Consider the following 25,112-nt stretch of genomic DNA (forward strand, 5'->3'; position numbering starts at 1 on the left):
TCCAAACAGAGGCGGCTGTGTTCAGACGCACTGCCTTTGTGGGACGGGACAGCACATCACTGCGCGGGGACCCGGAGCGGAGGAGGGTCTGCGTGTGAGCGGGCCCCGGCTGTGTGTGGCTGTGCTGCTACGGCAGAGCCCGCGGCACCGAGAGCAAGCGCCGCCGCCGGAGGGGGTGGGCCGGCTGTCCGTGTGTGCGGTGGTCGGGAGTGTGTCGGGCCGTGGAGGGGGCGCTGGTTGTGCCCGGGAGCGGCGGAGGCACCCCCGGCCGCAGGCCCGAAGCGGAAGTGTGGGGAGCCCCGTCCAGAGGGGAGGCGGGGAGCGCGGCCAGGCGAGAGGAGGAGGAGGAGGAAGCAGCCGAGGCCTCCAGTCCCCGCCTCCGCCGGACGAGCGAGGGCGCAGCGGCGGCAGAGGGCGGCGGGCAGGCGGGCAGGCGGGCACTGGGCGCGGCGGGTCACGGGCGCAGGAGCTCCCTGGGGCGAGGAGGGTCTCCGGTGAGCTGGGCCGAGGAGGAGCAGCGGGAGCATCTCCCGGGAGGGCGCTGCTGCCGCCGCCCGCCTCCGTGGTGGACGCGTCGGAGTGGGCCGAGCACCCTGCCGCGGCTGAGCCCCGTTTTCCGGCCTCTGCTGCCTTTTTCGTATATTTTAACTCCCGTCTGATGAGTTAGTTTCGGTCACGCGCCGCCTGCTTCAGGGGGGTTTCTCGGACCTGGAAGTGGCATTGAACTGAAACACGTAACTTTCTAGTGGGCGCCTCTGAATGGCAACTTTTTTGAGGACCTGCTTTTGTTTGGTGCAAAAATAAAGTGGATTTCCCCGGCCTGGACCCGCGGAGCTGAAACCTACCCGTAACTTGAGATCGTCTCGGAGGGCAGGCGGCCGCCCGGGCCCCCACTGCAGGGCAGGGCACGGATTACTTGCTGGGGCAGAGAAGCCCAACAGATGAAGGGGCTGCGCCGCATCCCTGCAGCCGGAAACCAGAGGTAAGGCTGGCTGGAGTGTCACCGGCCTGGCACTAGGGCTTCATGTCTGTGTGACTACTGCGCCTCCCTGCCCGGGGGTTGCGCCTTTCGGGGCTGAAATGCAGGCGTGTGTGCAGACTTCTTTGTTCACAGAGTCCCGGGGCAGGGGCGCTCAGCTTAGAGGCCCCGCTTGTCGCACTTTCACCACAGGCTTTAGCTGTCCCCACACCCCAGGCCGACCGAGGGCGCAGCAAGTGTGTAGGCATTGTCTTCTTTCCTTTACTTCCCTTGCCGGGGGGGGGGGGGGGGGGAGGAGGAAGGGGGGTGCTCTTGTGTTCCCTTTCTCGTTTGTAGGTCTCGCTTTGCTAACCAAAGTGTTGGAGCAGAAGGGAGCGCATAATACCAGTTAAACTTAAAACAACGATAGCATGTATAGTGTGAACCCTCAACGACGCAATGCCGAAAACAGAGTAAACTTTTCGTCACGGATGCCTTTTCCTTTCATTTAATGGTACAACGTTTAACTTTATCAAAGTGGAAAACACTGGCCAATGTCCGTTTTGGGCATAAGGGTGACCTTAAAACGAGGATGCTTGGGTGACATTTCACCACCGAAAACTGCCAGCTATATGCATTTCCCCGATTCTGCTGTCTCTCTAGGTGTGCCGTTATTTATTTGCTGTTCATTGTTTACCTGAAGTACGCAGTGCCCTTCGAAGGCCACATACTTCTCTGTTTTGCATTTCTGCTGAGGATGCTGTGAACATCCGTTCCGGGTGGTACAGATGTCAGTACATAATCACTTCATTGTAGGGGGGGGAGGGGGTTAACTGGTGCTGGACAGTGGTCGGTGAGGCGATGGAAGCTCTCTCCACAGACCTACCGTTTTGACGGCTAATTTGAACACGAAGAAAAGGGATTGAGGGTGGGGGTCTTTAGTTAGAGAGCCTGGAGCTGCAGTCCCAGTGGTGGCCTCCACTGCGGTTCTCCCGTGGGCACCCACTGTTGCACCTCTGGCGCAGGCGGCACAGCTCGCGGCTTCATGTTGATGCCCCCGCGGGCACCGCTCTCTTGCCCGAGGGCCTTGTGCCCGGCTATCGTTCACATCACACGGCGCTGCTGCAGCAGAGATGTGTGTGTGTGTTGGGGGGCACACGGTGGGCCGGGAGAGCTGCAGAGCAGACACCTCACCTCCAGACAGAAGCAGGCTCACAGAAGGATGCAGGCTGACAGGCACCATATAGCAGTGTTTGACACCTCGACATGGCGAGATGTCTGGGCACCGCGTGCCATTTTATCCCCCCTACCCCCCAACACAAACTACGTTCGCAGCTTCCGTATACGATATTATTGCATTAAATATTTTCAGTTGCTTAATTTTGACGTGCACATTTGAATATATATACATGCAATGTACGTGTTTCTTATAGCATGTTGTGGTTAGAAATGACTTGTGTGCCACACTCATTCACATGTACAGATTTAATTAGCTTATTGGCACCTACTTTGTTTAGCAGTGGATATGTTGAGTGCTGAAGCTTAATGTTATTTCATTGTCAGACTAAGTCTACGAACTGAACTGCTTTCTTAATTTCTATGATGCTGAAAATGTAAACACTCGTTTCTGGTCACGTGATGCTCAGTTTTATTTCCTTGTAACACGCTGTTGCTTGTGGAAAAAGCGAGTGTGTGGTCTAGGCTCGCATGCGACCTTTATGTTCACTTTCTCAATCAAATCAATGCTATTCCTGCTCGGAACACACGTGATTCTTTCTTTGAGTGCCACGCACGCACCAACACCTTGCGATGCGTCAGGAAAGTCTCATAGTCTTGGAAGTTGGCTCAGTGAGTTGCCTGAGTGTGTCGCAGGGGGTGGTGGTGGCTTGCATGGCAGAGGTCAGAACCCCTCCTGCGGGGTTTGGTATTGAAAGCACAGGCCTGAAGTCTGAATATATAAACCGCCACCAGCACACCCCAGCCTTGTTTGGTTCAAGAATTGCAGATCCCAGTGGAAAACGAACCCAACCGCAGCAGGCACGCGGAACCGGAGTTTTGAATTTCATTTAGGTGGGTTTCATTTTAAGCCCCGTTTCCTCACTTGTGTAATCAAGGGGGTTTACTGTCGCTGGTGGAGGTTACAGCTGACGGGTTGATTTATTTCTGTTGTCTCGCATTCTTTGAGTGATCCTCCTCTAGCTACACACCTGTAGGATATTCAGTCGGTCGTGTCGCGATGGCTTACGGATGTGTGTCCACCTGTTCCATCCGGCTGTCAGAACAGAGGTGATGGCGAGTTTTTGCTTCACTTGGGCCCTTTGTTGGATTTGTAGTGTGGATCTTCGTGGGAGCCAGGGACTCTATTGATTGACTGATTCCTCGTGGTGTTACTTTCATCCCATTCCTTCTAGCACCCGCCTGCTGCCAAGAGCCAAAGATGGGAAAGTGTGCTAACATGAACGCTGTGTTTTTTTACTGTGAACGGAGTTAGGTGACTTTCTAACAATTTGCTAAACAGGATCTCAGTAAGGGGCACCGCTAGGCTTGCAACCTATTGTTTTTCTTTTTATTTTGGAGGCGCACGAATAAACGTCTTGTCTCCGAGTGGAGTGCACCCAGGACAGCACCAAAATGGAGCTATGCGTGCTGAAGGGCTTGAGAGAACAACCTTATCTGTGTATTTTTTATGCCTTGAATTGCAAACAAAACAAGTTGCTTTCCGTTTCACTGCCGCCTCCGCACGGCCTTTGCTTCTGTTTTCTAACTCCTGAGTCCTGACTGCTTAAGTCACTTGATGAACTCACGTGGCTGCTCATCACATAACTGGACTCAAGCAAGGAAGAGCGTTTCTAAGCGCTTGAGCATTAGTCACTTCGTGGCACACCCAGCTAGTTGACACGCTTGGCGTTGGCTGCCATCAACCTTAATCGTTAGTTGATGCAAGCTGGTACTCTTGATGTAGGTTGGCACTCATGATGCAACTGGCATTCTTGATAATGGTGGTTTTGTTGTAGTTCCACGCAGAGCCGGAGGCTCACCTACCTGCAGATAACTTTATGCAGTTTACTGCGTGAACAACTTTATCTTAACTGTTGTTTGCTCCTGGTTCCCAATTTAAGTAGTTAAGTCAATCTTTATTATATTATTATAAATAATCATAAGAGAGCAGCATACAAATACATACATGACATAAGACAAAAAAGTAGTTGAATAGAAAAAATCTTATTTAGAAATTTGATTTGCGCAAAGGAACTCCATATTTTCAAAAGAATCCCACAGATTACAAAACATTTACATTGTTTAACATTTGAAGAAAACAGAGTGCTGGTTTGCATTTCTCTAATCTGTAGTTCTTCAATACAGGAATTAAAAAACAACACTTCAGTTTGACAGAAGTGCAGCAATGTCTGTGGTGAGGACTCCTCACGGACAAATAAGGACTGATTTTTGACTCATTAGCCCAATGGAAAACTTAGAAGACTATGTATGGTACCCAGTCTCAATCTTGTCAACAAAGATTTTTTCCAAGGGGTTATAACCATAATTAAAAACGGGTTGGCTCCATACAAGTTCGCATGACTGCGTGTGGGTATAACTATCGTTTTTAAAGTTCCTCGGCCTCTCTGATGTAATTCTTATCCATTCCAAAGTTTTATTTGACCCATGTGTCATCCCCGTGAGTAATCAGATATGGGGTCCCATAAAGATCTGGCCTGTGTAGAGCAATTGCTACCTGTTTGATATAGCAAAGCCATGGACTTTTATAACCAAAACTACAGCCTAGGCGTTTATCGCTGCAGTAGCCCCCAGATGCCAGTCCCATAGGTTACAAATTGGCAGGCAGGCATTTCCGTTTATATGTTTCCAACACAGGAAAGATCAGTTTGCACCCCAGACTTTGGGAAACGTTAATCAAGAGGCTAATCGATTGGTAGAATCTTAGGGACCTGGTGGACAGGCAATAATACCAGGAACTAACCAAGTCGAAAGTCACACCTAGGTAAATAAAATAATTAACTTTCCTAAACTTGTCCCTTTAATCCTGATAATTCTAGTTTTAACGTTCTTTGGACCACAAGCCATATAAAAAGTTTGATAAAAGGTCTTAAGATCACAACTGTCTATAAAGAGGACAAAACTGTCTTCTAGACCCTTATTTGGAACACGAAGACAGCAGCATCTGCATACAGAAGAGCTGGTTTAGGGTTTTACTTTACCATCGGCATGTCCTGGCTGGTGGTAATCAAGAATGAATAAAGATTTTTGATGTATAGTTAAAAAAAAAAAAGAGGTGCAAGGCCACATGTTTGCGGAACCCCTGTGAAGTAAAAAAAGATCCAGTCACTCTCTGACTTCATCGTATCTGAGGTAAGCAGAGGCTCCGATATGTAGTGCACATAAAAAATCAACCAGTCTCGTACAAGTCCATACTCATGCGAAGGCAGCCGAGCTTTGACCGATTAACTCGGTCAACAGCACTACTAGGTCGATAAAGGCTAGATGTAAGAGACCCCCATTCACACATGAGCAAGTTAAGATTTAAACATTGCCCTAAAGTAAAAAGCCCTTCTTCAAAGCCATTTTGGGCCTAAGAAGGAAAGTTTGAATGAACAGTTTATGCCATTATTCTATGCAAGATTAGGCGCCTGGCAATTTTAACTATTGAGTTCAGCAAGAAAATGGGTCTGTAGCAGTGAGGAGCTTGTTGATTTCCTTATTTACGTACGTGGACTATTACGGCTGTATGCCAGGAAAATGATAGCTTGCTGCCACTGGCCTTTTCAATGCATTGGTGATAACTGATACCCAGAAATTCATGTTGGCTTAACAAAGGTCCAACAGTACTCAATCGGGCTGGTGCTTTCCCTGACTGCCTCTGGTAAATCACAAAAGCAGCCTTTTTAAGTTAGTTTAATTATTGATTTATAGATATATAAAATGCTGCTAACCACCCGACAGTGGGATGTGGGTACATACAAAGATTTGTAGATATTAATATGTTGCACTGTAGACCCCCATGTTCCAAAATTTCACAAAATGTTGACTACCACCATAGATACAAAGCTTTATCAAGTGCTGTGGACAAAGTGTGAATTCTACTTGCATTTTATCTATTCCAGGTACAGATTTGCTATCTCAGTGACCAGCTTGCTGTACTTTTGGGCACTGTATACCAATTTTGGCCTATATGGTTGAGTAAAAAACAGACACATTTCTAAATCAAGATTGCGTTCCAAGGAAGGACAGCAAATTGTTCGAATTCAAGCCTCGGTCATGGGAGGGAATGAGACTTGCATGACCTGCATTTGGTAAACACGTATCTTGTGGCATGGAACACGGTTGTGGGAATGATGAGTGTAGTGCCAGAGGATTAAGATGCGGTTCGAGAATTTAGCTAAGGACGGAGAGTGAATGAGTATGGCAGGATCAGCAGGGTATTCCCAAATCCAGGTGTAGGGGCAAAGCATGTGAGTACCAGAGAATAATACAGAGTCCCAGGCAGGAAAGTGTTTCTGAGCTATTTTTTGTTAAACAGTCCTATATTGGGACTGTTGTAGGTGTGTGTTTGAGGATACTTATGTAATGAAAAGCCATAGTCAGTGGAGATGTTGGTGTATGGTTGAACGCCACAGGTTTGGTAAGTGATTAAAGTTCTGTCTTTTGTTATGATTACTGCAAGGCCACATGATAGGAATGGAAATACGAAGATTAGGAGCATTTAGGAGCATGCGCTATGGGAGTAGGGAGATCATGAATCTCTAACTCTGTGCTTTGTCACCTTGAGAAACTATGAATGTTCATTACTCAGTGTTGAAAGGAAGCGTGGATCTAGCAATGAACACGATCAAGAGTTAAGATGAGTATCTGGGTTAAAAAGTTGTGAGACCGGTAGGTTAGTGATGTTTTGAAGAGGAATTGAGATGGAAAAAAAGTGTGTTGACTTTGGGGGAAGATTTTTGTTCTGTTTTGAAGTTGTAGGTAAAAAATTGGTGTGCCATAAAATAGTGTTCAAAGTGTTCATAATTTTCTTTTGCTCGTCTCCTTTGCACGGAACTGACTGCTTTACAGACCGTTTTGGATTATTGTTGAAGCAGCGTCTCGTCCACTAGCTGCTACACTTGGGTTAGTGTGATTTGAGGGTTCACTTAACCATGCATACAGAAACCAGGATGCGTCTTAGATGGGTCACGGCAGCGTGCTTTGCACGATAGACAGTGTTATTTACATTGTACATCTTTCCTTGGAGATATATTTATTGTATGTATCAGATCTACATGAACACTTGTGTCCAATAAAGAGATGTATGTAAGTTTCTGGTATCTGAAGAGCGCACACCTTGCTGGAGCGCTGAACAGGGGGGCATTACACCCAAGAAGGGGCCATCGTGGGGGGCGGTGGAGGGTCTCTCTGTCTATTCTTGTACGATTCTTCCAGCACCATGACACCTCTGGGTGACAGCCTGTGCTTTATAATGAAATAAATACAATAAACACAGCATAAATATATTAACACGGGGCGGTCAGTAGGCAGCTGATCTGGGAGAGCTACTCCTCCCTCCCAATCTGGCACCCCGCCTCCAAAAAAATGTCAGTAAGCTGTCACCATTAAGGCCTGTGCCGAGGGGATGGAGGGATCGCTGAGCTCTTGAGACTGCGATGGCGGCCTTGAATTCATTGTTAAACGCTAGACACGCGGGTCAGTCGCCTTGTAGGAGATGGAACAGCTGGTCATCTTTCTTACTGTTTGTTAACTACACTGTGGATGGAAATCCTGCTTACAACTTCTGTCGTCCTCTGTGGGAAGCGGTATCACCTGCTTAGGTATGACCAAGGGCTGGAAAGAAACGTTTGTGTCTAGGCTTTAAGTGTTCTATTTTAGTCGGTTATTTGTTAACACACCACACAAAGCAGCCACCCGGGATATTAACATTAACATCGTTTGTATGCACTGTAATCTCCTTAACCATTACTTCGTGCAGCTTAAAGGGTGCTTCTGGGCGTCATATATATTTCATGGTAAGAGGCATCAAAATTCAAAGTGAGGCTCAGGGAGGCAGGAGCCCCTAACTACACGGCAAGTTTACCCCCCACACACCCTCTGACTTTCACCTTCTGGAAATCGCTGTCCAAGCAAAGCTATGTTTGGAACAGTTTTTTGCTCTCCTCAGCCCACACTTTATTATTGAGAAAATTTAGCAGCATTTCATTTTTAGGAGGCAAGATACTTACCTGCATAGAGCCCCCCTTAACCGTTTCACTTTCTAAATGATGATTCATTTTACTGGCAGTGCGATCAGTGACGTGACCTGGGTTAAATTATATCCCCTTTTACTAAATTTGATAAGGTTTTGTGCTTGGGAAGGTTAAAATTACCAAAAAGGTCTGTAAGGTTGGAAATTCGGGGTGCACCTGTAGAAACATGTTAAAATTGAGATACGCTGACCTCTGCAGCCTCATAGCGCTGGCAGGAAAAAGCAGTGTCAGTTTAAAAGAGAGCTTTTTATGGCTAAAAGAGGATTTTTATGTGGTGAAAGTAACGGGTCAGGATATGCTAGCACGGGTCGCGGGTGCCAGGGAGATGCACCAGAGCGTTGAAGGACGTTCCACAGACCTAACTTGTGTATGCGTACGGGAAGGGGGACTTCTCGCGAGAGTTCTGCAGCAAAAGCTGGTAGTGTCAGTGTATGGCTGACAGGAGCTCCTGCTTTTGGGGTTTAGCAGTCCAAACCTGAAAATCCATCCAGGTTACTGGCTGTTACAGTCCCAGAAGCTGTGCACACCATCAGCAAGGTTATAGTTGATAAGTTTCCTTTATTCTGGTATTTGTCTCTTATTAAAGTTGGCTTGAACAACATTTGGGGACTAATATTCAGCTTTACCTTTTGGCTGCACCTCACTTTTATCACAAATACTTTACATTTGAAAATCTATTTTATTGTGTTTTTTGTCCTTAACCTATAGTAAAAGGCCATAAGCAAGTAGAGGGTGGTAACTAGAAACTGAGCTTTTTAAGAATTGGGAAATTAAGAAAAACATTTCTGTAATAAGGAATTAGCTGTTGTATGTGTATGTATCTTTTAAGTAGTACATTACTTTCTGGGGGAAAATGTGCTTTTTAGACCCCGGAATGATCTTAATAGTAAAAACAAACAGACTTAAGTCCCTACTTTTTGTCCTCAGAGGAAATGCATTGGCCTTGGAGAGAGCGGATCATCTAAATTGAAACTATTTTAATGTGACTGTCCGATTTAAAAAAACAAACAAACAAAAAAAAAACACTTGTTACCACTCCAAACCATCCTATAGGGCAATGATATTACAGTGCTAAGACATTGACCACGATTTATCAAATGCCCGTCTGCTCGGATGGAGCCATTCGCGCTGTATTGGTAGCTACGAATTCAACTAGTGGCAACAACCTAATAACAGGCCAGTGCAAAACAGAATACCACGGTTTTTGGGGAGTGCAGTCTGAAGTGGGTCCCTAGTTCCGTTCACCCAGCATGAGGGGACCTCGTACAATTGGGGTCTGTGGGAGCCCTGCAAATACTGCTTCACAGCCAGAGTTAAAAGGATGAGATAGGTCATCTTAATAGTGATAGTGCCTTGATGCCTCTGTCGGTCAGCCGTGTGCTGATGGTGGCTCCACTTTAAGGCTTTAGCAGCTCATGAGGCCAGTCACCATGCAAATAATCAACTATGAAATATGTACCGTGCTAGTGCAGAAGTGCTGCAGATTGTTTTTTCCTATGGGTAGTTTTGGAAATGGGAAGGTGGGGCATTGCCAGCATTACGCTGCAGCGACCACTGGCAGAATCCTAACCACAAGGTTTTAGATTGTGTAGCCATAAATTGACTATTGTCTAGTACAAATTACCACCAAACTGGTCCCCAAATGTTGAATCTCCACAGCAGTGTTGGTAGCACTTCAAGAATTATTCTCTCTTTCAATGTGCATTGCATCTACGAAAATTGCATTTTTGTGATATTACAGGATGAGTTTCTTTATAGAATTAGCAAAGATAGTGCATGCATTAACATCCATGGGGATAAGAATCGCAGACCAGCTCAATTTGTGTACATAAGACTTTGCTGATGAAATAATGCTCAAGACTTCTTTTGTTTTAAGAGCAGCATTGCTAATAATTCTTACCAAGCAAGCTGCTGCCATTTTGACTGCCAACACAGGATATCCCTTTGGGTCTGACAGAAACTTTATAATGTGATTATACATTTTCTGACGAAGTTCAAATATTGAGACCAACGTGATTGTAACCCTATATTCATGGGTCTAGTTAAGGCAACTGCCATGTCAAATGTATTCCCTGATGATGGATCTTTCCATGAACCTTTTGTTGTACCAACTCACTGCAGTAATAAGTACTTTTAACCTTCTGGTGTGCAGCCTCACCACAGAAAAAGGATATCCTGCTTCGCACCTTGTTTGTTGTTCCCCACATTTGCAGTATCAGTTAACACGCTGCAAAGAAAATCTCTTCTGCAGACACCTAGTTGTCAGGTAAAATGTACTTTTTAGGTCTGGTGTTAGCTTAGACCTATTGATTTTACTAAAGTTATATGTGCTATATACTTACACAGACTTTCAGACTGCTCCCTTCATACATTGATCCACTGTTGTCATTCAGAATTTTATTTCGTCCACTACAGAATATACAGCACAGGGCGGGGGTTAACCCACTTATGCTGTTGTCTGACTTCTTGCCGAACTTCACTGTCAGTGATGGCATTCTGCTCTTTCACAAGGAGTGCATCCACATGCAAAGTATTTCCTTTAGGTACCTGGGACTACTATGACAATGTGTGATCTTTGAGATTTAGAACATATTTTGCCTTTTATTTATTTTTATCTTTTTTAACAATAATTTTAGTGACAGCCTGGCAGCTCCAACAACAATGAGGTTTTATTTAAAAAATAAAATAAAAAAAAAATAAGCATTGACAAAGTCAAAAGGGTGGCAGCCAGACTGCTGGGGTTTGCCTGTGCTTGTCTAGATAAGTGTAGGCATCGCTAGCCCCACCTGCAAAAGACGTTAAATATACAGCTGCATTAAAAAAAAAAAAAAAAAAAATACTTGCCTGAAAAACCATTTTGCATCTTTTTTTTAACCTGTGGTCTCGAGTGTATAGTGTTTGGTATCTTTCAGAAGAGAGGAAACATATAAAAATACATTTTGCCAAACAGTAAAATAACACTTCCTTGCATAAAGGATCAGAGTAATATGTATAGCAAGACTCTTGAAAAATAGACTGGTGTTACCTATGAAAAGATGCAACTTTGAAAAGGACCTTGCTTGGCACTTCTATGGTGTATTAAGGTTCACGTGTGTAGAGAGTTGCTGCTTAATATTGTTTTGCTTATGCCTACTATTCAGTGGTTCTCATTGTGAGATGCCATGTGTATAAGATGCCCGAAGAATTACCAAACAAGAATTCAGCTACAGTAATAAAGGCTTTAATAAAATAAATGTAACCTGGTATAAGGGTCTCTGGCATGTATTTTAATGCAGATGTACACGCGCTTAAGTTGGGAATGTGGTGGAATAAACACAATCCCTTGTATCTGGCTAGTCAATACTTGTTAACATCACTGGACAGTCTAGTTATGGCTGGTGCAAACGTAATGTGGGAATCAAATTGTATATGCCCTCGAATAGTGTTTGGCCTTTTTACATTAGCCAGTGATAGGGAATGATGTGCGTAATATGCTAATTATTACAGGCCATTTTTTCCCCTGAAAAGTTGAATTTGTATATATGTTCTCCTTATGTGGCTCTGGTCATATTGCATCTATACATGGAGGTTGTATTTTTCTGTGGTTATTTATGGGGTTGTTTGATGTGTACTTTGGCGGTGGCATCGGAGTTCCATTAACCTCAGTATTAAAGTGAATTTAGATTACCACGAAGGTAACTGCTTTGGGCATATAAACGTATAATGGACTGATTCCGTTTTTGGACGATTAACTCTGTCCTCAATATTAAACATTCCATAGACGAAGCGATTGTTGGCATTAACAAAAGTAAAGAAGCATAGTTACATGTTGATAATGCAGCACATATGTTTTACAAGCACATGGAATAGAAATTAAGATGATTAAAAAATAAATATATTAAAAAAATGAAGGAAGAGATTGACTATCCATCCATGGCAGTGAATTGCACCAATTGTTACATGGATGGGCACACATGATGAGGGAAAATGCTGTCACTCGGTACAAGACAACGGATGGCTGAAGCGGACTGACGCATTGCATCATGCTATATGCAGGGGTGCGAGGTAGCAAAATAGGCCAGTGGATAAAGATGGCTGCTACACAGGCCCACTATACATGTACATTTATTTATATATATTTTAATTCATGATGCTAGACAGACGGCTCATCTGTTTGTAGGCCAGATTCAAAATTGGTCTGCTTACCACTGTGCTTACATTGGGCGATCTCTGGAAAGTGTTGGCTTTTTTCAAATTTTAAATTCCACTACTGTGTGCTCCTTCATCGGCTTATGCCAATACTAATCTTTGCAGTCAACTTACTGATTATTGTTAAAACTTGAGTTGTATTACCGGTTTAGATAGTTTTCAACCTTTTTTTTTGGGCTTGAAACCATGCCCATGCCACGTCAGTCACTTACATTGGTTCGTGGGCTTGCCTTTTAAAATCTGCTTGCTTTCATTTGTGAAAGGCATGCATACGTCATGCCTTTTCCGGTGTTTAGCCCACCTACACAGCACCGGTAAAGTACCAAAAACATACGCGGCTCGATGTTTTCAGTCTGGAGTCCGGACTACTTTAACTGTTTATTTTCCACGCAGCGTGGTCGCGTTGCATTTTACATAGCGCGATCGCGCTGCGTTTACTACGCTAATAGCTCTAACTTGAACAAATGCAAGACCTGTTGCATTGAAAACGCTTGTTTCTCTTGCTATTTCTAACAGATGTGATATAAATGTGGCTTGCTTTCCCACAACGAAAATAAGAAACCGTGACCTTTTGGAAAAATATTTTTTGAAGCCCTCATAAAGATGAGTTTTCAGAAAACCATAGAACTCAGAACACACATGCTTCGCCCTGAAGCAGCAAGGGTGGTATCATGCCAAAGTCTTGAACCCGCCACCTCGCTCAGTGGTGAGGATCAGAGGCAGTGATTTGTAAACGTGAGCTTATGTAAAATGCACTTTCTGTAAAAATAAATAAATAAGTGTGTAAGTATGTATATCTTAGAAAAATAAGCTAAAAAAACACACAAGCATAAAATCTTGGCTTGCTATTTGACGAAATCACCACCCTCCGAAGGGGAAAGCTCTGGAAATCCTAGGACTTTCTCATCAGAAAGTATGTATACCTGAAACCTCTTTCGCATTCAGCCGATGCAGCTGGAGTCCCAGGTCTTGGATTCCACCGTGGCTGTCCAGGCTTGCCTGAGTGTACAGGTCGGCCACCTGTAGCACATAGGATTCGGTTACATTGCTTAACCCCCCCTGGACTGCTTCACATTTCCTCCCATTTGTACTGGGCCCCATCAGTGTTATGCCAGCACACAGTGGATGAAGAAAACAAATGGAAGGAAGCGTGATGGCTGCGTGCTGCTCTTTGACAATTATTCTCATCCAGAATGTACAATCGCCTTACAAGGTGGAGTATTTGCACCAGTCCCTGGAGAGAACGGAAGGGAAAGTGCAGCTTTCTTATCGTGGCTGCTTGGGCGGATTGCCCAACTGCTCGCTGAACTCACTACAGAACCAATAGTATATTATCACAGGGCTAACAGTCCGGCCACACAAACTAGGAAAAACGATATCCTATCTAGAGTGCGGTCAGCAAGAGAATCCTAGCTTGAGCTCCATTTGAGTAGGACTGAAGTTAGAGCTGTGCTATTCTGGTGGATTTCATTGATGCAGGGATAAGGCTGACAATAAACTGGAGGGCAATGCGTGCAGCTTGTACCTTCCTTTCTAAAGCCGACGTACAAGAACCAACCCACATCACTGAGCCAGGGTAAAGCAGACAACCTGATAGGCTGAGAATTTATAGCAACACCTCTGTCCGTTAAATGCTTTAAATAATTTAAAGCTGTTTGACACTGAAACTGGTTGCTCTGGATCAGAATGGTAACTTTTCGAGCCCACGTGTGAGAAGTGAAGCTAGACAGCTCTCTACCCACCCTACCTTCTCCAAGCCACGTTTTAGTTTTTTTGCAGTTATGTGGGTACAGAATCAATGCACTTTTCCTTGCTGCATGACCTGTGACTTTACCAGGATTTGTGAGGAACTTTCTGGAGCTTGGAAGCCCTCGAACTGTATCATGGTCTTCTAACTCCCAACTTTTCAGGTGTCTCCCATTCAATATGGAGTAAGTCGGTCTGTACTTGTACGGAGTTCTGTCCGGCTTCGATCTGAGTGGGATGGCGTATCTTAGACCTATGATCCTCGTTTGACTCTGATTCTGATGCTCAGTGCCATTATTAGGTCTTGCTTTAAAGCAAAGCTAACCCCAGGCAACTATGTGAGTATCACCAGAAAAGGGGCTTTGGCTCCACCCACACAGTGGGAGCCAGGAGTACATGTTTTGATTGGGCAGATGTTGTGTGCTTCCATGTTCTGCCTCCTCTAAACGTTGGTATACAAATGCAACCTTCTGCATTTAGTAAGAAAAACACAAGTACTTGCTCCCTGGTTCTAGTCTTAAATGGATTCCATCTCGGATCCTCCTGAACATTAGGGTCTGTTTATAAAGTAAAACGTGTCAAAATGCAGTGCTCTGGAGGTCATGCTGTTATAGCAGACTCTGCTCCTCCTACCGAGGTCGGTAGATTCAGTACCATGGATTACATCTGCTGTTCACGGATCTTAGAAGTGACAAAAGTGTTACATGAATGAAGTGCTCAATAAAAAACATGTTTATTGTTATTTATCATTGTAACAATAATGTTATCTTGTGCTTTGAGGCATCGGTAACACGCTGTTTTAGAGCCATTAGCATTTAACTGATCCTTGGCATGTATGAGGAACCATAGTTTATGAAATGTCTCAATACCATTGTGGCTGATTCTAGACGAAGTATATTTTGCAGCCTCGTGATACTTATAAGACTCTTTTCTGTAATAGTGGCTCCCTGTCTTAGATTGGGTAGATTAAAAGACCTTACCTTGGTTCTCCAACCTTGTTCTAATCTGAACCTGTGATTGCTGAGATAATGTTACTCCCACCCACGTCAGTAGAGATTTAACAAATCATTTTCGCTGTATATTCTGTTTCATTGAAACATTAGTACAATTATAGATTATTATTATAAATATAAGTATATTAACCTCTGTATAATGAAGGCAAATGTGTTGTAATAAACATTAGGTTGATAAAAACGATCAGAATTTTGCCAGTGCCTGCATTCAGTATTATTTAAAACTTTATTAGGCACAATGTAGATAACAGTATTAAGAAATCTGGGCCTGCGTCTTTCAGAGTTCATAGGTTATTTTAATTACTTGTAAAAACACAAGCTGGCCAGTGTATATGTTGTTTGCTAACTTTTTGAACCACATCTTTCTCCATCCCACTCGAAACCATTGACCTGCTTTAGTAATCCTGATGTTGAAAGGAAAGCCACAGTTGTCAGCGTGGCAGAGCCCACCAGCCAGACGAGGTGTTAATTTAGTTGGCCATTTGTTTGAGTCCCAGGACCTGTAATGGATACATCGCTCCAAGAAAATAACTATGGTAAAGCGGTTTCAGATTTTTATAGGGTACATTATAAGCGGTATCTGCATTCATATGTGTGATAGTAACATACAAATGTGTGCTGCATCCGGAAGTGTTTGCAAATCTCTGTGAACAAGGTGGCTCCTGGGTTAGTCCATTGTTGTCTACTGTTCTTTGTGGGATGCCTCATCCAAAGAACTGTCATTAACGCCCAGCGCTCAACTTTTGCTCAGTTCTTCTTTTCTGTATCTTGAGGTTGTCCTGCCGTTTTTGTCAAACCGCCTGTGAGAAGTCATCGCCAGCGCACTGCGGTGTGCTGACATGTAGTGTGGTGAGTTAGGTTTTCGACAAGTGCCTGGTGCTCTAAATTTGTCTTACTGTGAAGTCACCGGTCTGAATTCTAACTAGTCAAGACTGCCTTTCTTCTTCCATGTTTGGTAAAATGAGTGCTGTGGAGCTGGTGGAAAAATAGCACATATTAGTCAATAGTTTCGAAACAATGTAGTTGTTGGGATCAGCTGTATGAATGTGTAATAGTATCTGTTACTATCAGTAGAGCGCTAGGATGCAGCCTAGAGTGTACTGCAGGAAGTGGACAAGTAGGGCTTGTGCACAAAATGCCTGGAGTTTTTAATAGACACTTGATGTAGCTGCGTTACTCCATGGAGAGGATTGAAAGTTCTTGCAGAGCCAAATCCAGTGATATTTTATGTGATGGTAATGATCAGTTGATTGCTGAGATACACACCTCTGTTTCTCACTTTGGAATGACCATGTAAAGTTGGTTCGTTTTATTGACGGGGAATCTAAGTTTTCAGTCCAAAAACATTTATTTTACTTTCAGTAGTTTCTCCAGTGTCGAAAACAAAATCCAGGAGCAGCACAGCTTTTGAACATCTGCGTAACTGGCTGCTAACAATAAAAATATTGCAAGTCTATCCATATTATCATACTTAGTGGAAGAAGAGTGTTGTCCCAAAGGTGCCATGCTGTCAGGTGTATAATAGTGGTGATACGAACACCTTTCCTCTCACATATTCTCTTCCCTTCAGCACCTACACGTTTTGTAGCTGAAGCAGTGAAACAGATTTTCTGCGTTTTCGATCAGACATGGCAGAGGTAAGTCTCTTGCTGCAGCAGCTTGTTAATAGTATGAGGCAATAGAAGTGTTCCTGCTTAGGAACGTCATAACTCAAACATCTATATACAACCTCCCTCTTCCCACTCTTAAATTTCAAAGAGGGTTGTTGTAGTTGGAAGACAGGGTCGTCATACAAGGGTCTAGTGAAGGGGTCTCCAACCTTTTGTTTAATAAGAGCTACATATGTTCAATGAAAATCACTGCGAGCTACTAATATTATTAGTGTTATAATGGCGACCACATCAGACAAGATTACACTAGTGGCCACTATAGCCAAGATTAGCAGCAGTGATCACCTCAGTACATAAAGAGGGATGCCAGCCATAATGTAAAAATGGCTTCATCAATCTGGAATGTCTGTAAGTAGGAAATACATGCCAGCCACAGCTGCAGTGCTCTTTACATGAACGTCGTCAGATTAGTACAAAGGGCCTGATTACGAGTATGACCGTCCAAAGGACCGCCATACCCACGGTGGCGGTTTGACAGCCGCATCCTGGGTGGTCTGACGACCAGATTACAGTGCTGGCGGTTGGACCGTCACAGCACAGCAGACACCGCCAGACTTAGAGATCCTGTGGTACCAGCGGTGCGGAAAGCCATGATCAAGCATGGTGGTGCCCAGGGCGGACGCCTCTCGACCGTCGTAGTTGTGGTCTGACCGCCACCATCGTAATGAGGCCCTAAGTCTCTACACATGATTTATCGCTCAAAAATCAGTTAAATATCTTTTGAAAACTAAGCCATTTTCTCCAAACATCAGCTTTGTGAGTTCTGAAAATACGCACATATTCATCTTGGAATTCACAATAAACATACAGATGTTAATTCAACCAAGCAAAAGGTTTCAACTTATAAGGCTGGTCTGTACACAGGAGAGCTACTGGCAGGTAGCTGCAGAGCTACTCATTGGAGAAGCTTGGTCTAGTTGTAAGTTCTTTATTTCATGTTATACCCTTAAGTTACAGCAACAGCAGGTAGGATCTGTCAGGGCTTCATCCTCCCTCAGTCTTTCAATATTTCCTAGCTTCCACACCACACACCAACATTCAGTTACATTGATTCCCAAACATTTTAGAACTACAATCCACTTTATAGAACAACAGTTTTGCAAATCACCTAGCTTTAATGCACATGAAGCAAATGTTTTTTTCTTAATATGACAAAAGCGTTGTGTGTTAGCGCACAGTCATTTACAAAGAGCACGTTTTCCATTGAAGTTGCCACTAACGTTGCTCAGACATATAGTTTTACTGATAAAGCAATATTGCACACAAAGGAGAATGGTGGAAATCGGATTTCAGTACATTTTTGTGCACCACCAAGTAAAGTGTCTTGATTTGTTTTGACCCTATTAAAATCTTTGTACCCATCACACATCAGAAGTACAAAAAAGTGTGCTTCATTTTTGCTTTCCTAATTGCTGAATGTGTACAGTTCATTTAAAGGGACTTACGTGTTGGTGTGTGTTAAAAATTGCTCCTATGTCCTTTCCAATCAATCTCTACAAGATTGTCACATAATTCACTTTACATTTTTATCTCTGACTGCGAAGTGAGAGCAGTTTGATATGTGACCTCTGCCTTGAAGCCAGCAAAAGTGTAAAGACATCTTTATTATTGCTTGGAATTTTGTGATACACCACCAATCAGCTGGCAAACTACCAGTGGGTCACGCCCACAGTTTGTGAAACATTGTTGTATTACATCATTCACTCTTAGTATTCCAGACACCAGCTCAGACATAAAGAAAATGGGGGCACGCAAGATACTTAAGGGTCTGAAATGCCTCCTTGTCCAACCATACACTGTTTGCATCATTTATGGCCACCTGCCTTTCTCACAATTGCATATCATTGGAAAAACCTGTTGAATGTATAAAAGTAATAATTTTGCTATTGCCTGAAACATTAATCCTTGGCTTTTTATGATAGACTTCAAACCCCTATGAAATGTGTCATCCCCATACTGAATTAAACTGCCCATCATTCTCAAAATAACAAATCTGAGACTTGATAGATGTCTAAGTGTCCTTGTTTTGTACACCTGTTGGACTAATCATAGCATGGGCGATTACATGGAAGGAGTGTAGACATAGTCTGGTTAGCACCTGTAACAGCATGGTTGCCAAAGATCTTGTGCAGGAATTCAAAATTGAACTGTTGTAATCTAAACCGAATCCCCCCGACTAATGTCAAGGCCTTGGGAAGAATACGATTCTCAAAAATTGACCCAGACGTTTCAACATGTACTGTAAGTTCTGCAAACAATGGTTCCCTAGAAAATTGCTAATTTCCAGAGTGCAATCCTCCCAGAATATATATTGGCACTCTGTGAACCCACTAATTACAGACACCCACAATGTCATATGTGTACAATCGATCACTTTGCTGAAAGTTTAGAAATGCATATTTACTTGTGAGGCTGTCAGCCAGCCATCTTCATTGATATGTATTGCCTCATCCACATTTTTCCTACTTCCTAAACCTTGTTTTTGAATGTTTTCAGAACTGGAGCTGGATCCACAGCAGCCTGTTTTTATCAACAGTAACAGGTGCCTTGCTTTGCACCCCGGGCAGGACCATTCTCATTTTAGGTGTTAAACAATAGGCATTTTGTTTAAATATGTGGATCATAAATAGTGGTGAATATGAATTGCATTTGAGCAATCCATGCAGACAACAGGGATGGTTTCCTGTTGTCGCCTGATATCTTTTGTAGCTCCTATTTTCAAATAGCCAAGAGACTTGGACTCAGAAAGTCTGATTTGCAGTTGGAATTCCCAGTCCCTGATTTAGATGCTCTAGTTCGCAGGATTTTTCTGCATTATGATCTTGAGAAAGACTAGCATTGTGAATGGTCTGCTGTCATCAGTTCAAAGTGGGACAATTGCTTCCAGGGGAGGGGCAGGGTGAAGATTGCTAGGAGGTTGGTGAACACATAAAAATAACAAGCATTTGCAATGCAATGGGTCTCGTGTTTGCTCGAGTTAAAGCTATTATCGTTTTAAACTCCTAACCAGACTTTTATTGTCACATAAACTGAAAATGAAAAGTAAAACAGTTTCACATAACTGACCAGACTTTTCTTGCCACATAAACTGAAAAATAAAACCGTTTCACATAAGCAAGCCGTCGGCCGCCATCAGCGCAAAGCAGTCACACAAAAGGAAACAGAAGTTTGCTTGCAGTGAAACGTATTGGCAAAAGTGCAATTATCCATGTAACCGGCAAAAGTGAAAATATCCATGTCACAGGGTTGATGTCATGGAAAGCACTTGACTACTGCCCAGCGAGATCTACGAAATAAAGAGAAAAAAATAGTCCAGAAAACATATGGAAAACATAGAGCCTCGTATGTTTTCAGTAGTTGGCCGGTGTGCTTGAGGCAGGCTAAAAACCAGAAAAGGCATAATTAAATCAAGCTAATTTTAAAAGGTAAGCCCACAAACCAACCAAACTAATGGGCTTGACATGGGTGTGGTTAAAAGCCCACAGAGAGATTACACCAGGGACAGAGGGCTTTGCGCTTGACCCTAAAAACAGTTATATATTTGTATTTATACATTTTCCAAAGATTTATTCACTTTAATGCTAAAATTCTGGAATAATAGTGTGAAAATATCCTAAATGCCCTTATAATTAAAGGGGCTGTTGTAGGAAGGTTTTCTGCTCGTGGTATAGTTTCAACGTGCAGTGCAGATTTCTGCCATAGGTAACGGGTACATTCTCACTTCAATACGTGAAAGTTAAGAATTGACAGGTGCAATCTTTCTCCATCTTTGTTATGGTTTCATATTACGAGTGGAAAAGTAGCATAACGCTTTTTTTTACATTCTGCATAAAATGGCAAAGTGTCTTACCGCTGGAAATGTGTAATAAAAAAGTAAAGAGGGTGAAAGATGGCGCGAATCAAGAAACACTCGACTGTTGGAAAACATTGCCAGAAGTTCCATTATGAAAAAATGACTATATGATTCAGGTATTTTAATGCTAAAAACATGATGCGCTTAACTTCACTTTCAATCCTGCAGACGGACGGGCCGGAGAATACGTGAAGGAATGCACCTGGAGCCCTGACTTCCATAGCTTTGTTATGCAAACGCAGTGGGGTATCTGTTGGCTGAAGCCACCGGTGGAGTGGTTTTCAGTATTTTTCTGGTGGAGCAGGCCCTCAGTGCTGGGGTTACTTCAGAAGTTCCTCTTTTGTATACCACCACGTGTGCGTGTGTGTCATGACCATATCACGAGTTTTGGAATGATAGAAATGTTCGTATTGATGTAAGATGAGAGCTTGGAGACACAATAACTCCTTGTTGTACCTACTAATGGCTGCAGGCTCTGTTTGATGTGCGGCTTGGTATTTATTCCCTCCGCCACCAGTGAGACCGTGTTGTCAGCCTGACGCCTGCTGCGCGGACATGAATGGACTCGATTACTTGAAGGAAGTTCTGGTTGCAGATCAACTACTCAAGTAGTGCTTTCCACCCAAATACACGTTTCTCTCTTCTCAGTGGTTAATCGTTTTACACTCTCTCTTTATTTCAAGAAATACAGCCGCTACCCATCTCCACCTTTCACTGTCCTATCAAACAGAGTTTACTTGATGTAACATTGTCGTTTAGTGCTGACAAGGGCTTTCATAAGTGTATGAGTGAGCAGGTATATATAAATAAATATTGACCGTGCTATCACGTCATCGTCTTAATTCTCTGTGGCTTCGCACACCACACACGTAAATGGCGCCCCCTCCCCTCAGTTAATAGCTATTGCCAGTAACCCAGAGGTACTTTGGAGTACTTTCACTCTTTTGTCTCATAATTAGTGCTTTTATCTGCAAATTGTATTTGTATGAGTACATTGCGAGGAGCCCGGGATTATATATTTTCTGCCCTATAGCTTCATATTTATCAAAAACCATTCATAGATGTTCTTGGGCGTCAGGAACTGCTTTTTTGCTATTGACAACTTGCCTTCGTATCTGCATGTAAGCACTTTCATTTGGGTGTGGCACATTGTCATTTCTTGCTAGTGGTGGTTTTGATGAATGCCAGTAGTTTACATTTGACTCAGCCTAAAACTGGGATCATGGTCTCAGGGCCGGTTATATGCTACATTTTGTGCACTGATTGAGTGCCCGCTTGATACTGACCTGGATAGCTAACTAGCAGGAACTAGTGGCTCTGGCTGCCTCATTTCAAAGCGTGTCTTGATTGCTAAGTTTGTTGACTGTGATACTTACTTGAAGGCAATGTTTCTATATCCTAGTTTAAAATTTTAATATAAAATTATGTGGCGTAGGGAAAATCTCTTTACCTCTGATGAATACTTCTTCCCACAGATGCTTCATCTTGCAAATTTCCTTATGCAGCAGACTGAATATGAAAACTGTTGCAGTAGCTCCTCCACAGCAGTAGGTGCCTCTGACGTGACTCCATCCCACTCCTGGGCATGACAGCATAGAGCTGCATAAAGGTGCTGCCCCTGTACGCTTACATCTGTTGCTCTCTTTCTGCACCCTTTTATGTGGTTCCGTAGTTCCGGTCCAGACGGTTTTAGTTCATATTCATTTTGCAGTATGCAGGAATGTCTCCCCGGAAGACAACAGGTTTCAAACCATCTTGTACACGCTCGAAGCAGATGATCTGCACAGCATCTGCCTGTAGTCCCTTAAATACACAAAAACACAAATGAGAGTACGGGGTTGTTATACCGGGGGCAGGTCAATAGTGTAACATTTGTTGCACTAAGCCCCACGTAAACCTCGACTGGAGGTGGGACAGCAGTGGATTCTAGTGTGTGGGATGAGAAAAGGTGAATTTCCTTTACGGACTAGGTGGTCTCACACACTCAATGGTGTCATGCTTCATCATATGACCACCTAGCCCCACCCAGGTAGGGCAATGCCACCTGGGCGGACTCAACCTCTCTGTTAAAACAACAGGAGGGAGTGCGTAAATCAATTCTGATTCTGGAAAAGGGGATCCAGCTAGACTAAGAAATAAAAACACCTAAACAGATACCCATATGTGTATTTTAATTGAAGGTTCTGTCTGGTGTGATTTAAAAAGAAGGCTGGGACACCACGTGAGAACAATGACTCACTGGGTCTCCTATCTAAATGAAAAAGGCCAACATGTTTCTGCCCACAACGAGGAGCTGGAGGGTCTCGGGGCATTCATCAGGGCGAAGGATCCCTACTATACATGTTAAGTAATTAATAGTAATCAAGAAATATAATAAATGTCACCCGAATGGGTGGGGGGCCTACCTGGTCAAGGGAATACCTGGGGGGACCTGAAGGAAAAAAACACGTCAGAACAGTACTGTCGGCGATAAAGTGACTAAGCAAACCACAGCAATCCACAACAAACGTGAAAGAAATCATGCAAGGCTCAGTAGTACTGGGTGCATAAGGCATATTACACATAAATAATCATATGGCACGTCATGGCGTGAGGTGTAATAAAGGAAGAAAGACAAGGGAGACATTCTTACCCTATCACTAGAGGCTACTAGCCTCTGGTGTCCTGGAGAGGGAGCGTCCCCTTATAGTCAGACTCTAAGGCAGGGTAACCGGAGGAAAGGAAAAATGAAGAAATAAAAATAATAATAATAAAAGGGGAGGGAAGGGGATAGGAAAAGCAAGCGCGGGGGGGCAAGGAGGGGACAAAGACCCCTAAGCACCTGAGGACAAGGTCATCAAGTGTCTGACACCCAGTTGAGTGTTCAAACCTAGGAATACTGGTCAAAATGAGAACACCCGCTGAAAGAAAGCAAAGACAAAAAAGAGAAAGCAAGAGGAGAAGAAAAGAGCAGAGCAGAGAAATAAAGAAGGAAAAGGAAGAAGAAAGTGCGATAGTTCATAGAGAAGAAAATGCACATCGAAGTGAGAAAAACGTTGACATAAGGAAAAGCATGAAAAAATAATAATGATGTTAAAATAAAATACATAAAAATGAAATGTGAAGAAAAAACAGTCAGCAATAGGAAAGAAACGAGGCAGGCAGAGAGGAGAGAGTTCTTATCTGTGCGTCCTTTGATGGCCGGTACACTCACTACATCAAAGGCAGGCGCTCGCTCTGCGCCTAGACCGACCTCTCGACAGGACCTCTTGCATGAAGTGGCCTGCGGGGGACGGGTAGAAATAGTCTCATTGACAAGTGTTGATGAGGCTCAGCTGTCGATGTCTCACCGCCACGGCCCGCAGTCTGGGCCCTAATTAGATGTCGGAAGTTCTTTTTCCGGAAAGGGCACACCTCAACGTAGTGAGGCTGTCCGACCGGAAGAGTCTCAACTGTAACCCCAGAGGCGGAAGCCCTCGGGGCAGCCGAAGGCTCAGGAAGGAAAACGTCCTCGCGTGCGGCCGTGTCAGAATGGGCGCGGTCCCGCGGGGGATGCTGGTAATTGAAGTGTTCCGGCGTATGGGGAAGAACCCCAGTGCCTTCTCGCCTGAGAACGGGCGAGAAGGAAATTGCAAGATATGCAACAGGGAAGGGAAAGGGGAGGGGGGGGTTGTTTGGGGGGGGTTGGGTGGAGAGAAGGGGGAGGGACTGAAAAGAGGGATTTAAAAGGAATAAAGAAGAAGGGCCGGAGAAAAAAGGGGAAGGGACTGAAAAACAGTCTGAAAAGAAATAAAGATGGGCATAGGGTATTGAAACTGGATCAAAGACTGATTATAGTTATGAAAATGCAGAGAAAGAGATAAAAGAGAAATCAGGAAAGTAAGGGAAAGGGGGAGACAAAGGAAGAGAAGTTGAGGGGGGGAGAAAAGGGGAAGGGGGAAGGAGGAAAAAAGAGGGGGGAAAGAAGGGAGGGCAAAAAAGGAAGGGGGGCAGAAAAGGGGGGGGAAGGGAGAACGAGGGGAAGGAGGGGAAAACTTGAAAACAAGAAGAAAATGGAGAATAAAGATAATAAACATAAAAACAGAGAGATTCAAAAAGGGTACAGGGGATGGGGGAAAAAAAAGGGGGGGAGAGAAATAAGGGAAAAGAAGGAACGGGTGAAAGGGAGAAAGGGAAAGGCGGGAAGGACAGGGGGAAGATGTGGAGGGTAGGTGGCAAGGAGGCCAAAAGGTATGCAGGTCATAGACCAAGGGATTAGTATTGGAGAGAGAACCACGGTATCTCGTCATTCAAGCCCACCGAATCGGTGTGAAGCCACCAAATCCAACGTTGTTCGGCCCGGAACAGTTTATTTGATATATTAGGGGTTGTGAGGGGAAAGTGTTCGAGGATGGTCCATGACATGTCATCTGGAGAATGGTTATTTGAAAGGAAATGGCTGGTAAGTTTTGT

General features: G+C 43.9%; 1 protein-coding gene across 4 annotated transcripts in view; it reads left to right on the top strand.

Moving 5' to 3' along the window:
• The first annotated feature begins 407 nt into the window (after positions 1 to 407).
• Positions 408 to 25,112, top strand: part of ERBIN (erbb2 interacting protein) — a 766,777-nt gene continuing 742,072 nt past the window's right edge. Inside the window, exon 1 of one of the 4 annotated variants that reach the window (XM_069222872.1) lies at positions 408 to 982. The gene's annotated coding sequence lies outside the window, so the exon portion shown is untranslated. The remainder of the gene's footprint in view (positions 983 to 25,112) is intronic. The other 3 variants (XM_069222909.1, XM_069222899.1, XM_069222918.1) reach the window with 3 other exon arrangements.

Source organism: Pleurodeles waltl, chromosome 1_1 (genome assembly GCF_031143425.1).
Source record: "Pleurodeles waltl isolate 20211129_DDA chromosome 1_1, aPleWal1.hap1.20221129, whole genome shotgun sequence".
NCBI lineage: Eukaryota > Metazoa > Chordata > Amphibia > Caudata > Salamandridae > Pleurodeles > Pleurodeles waltl.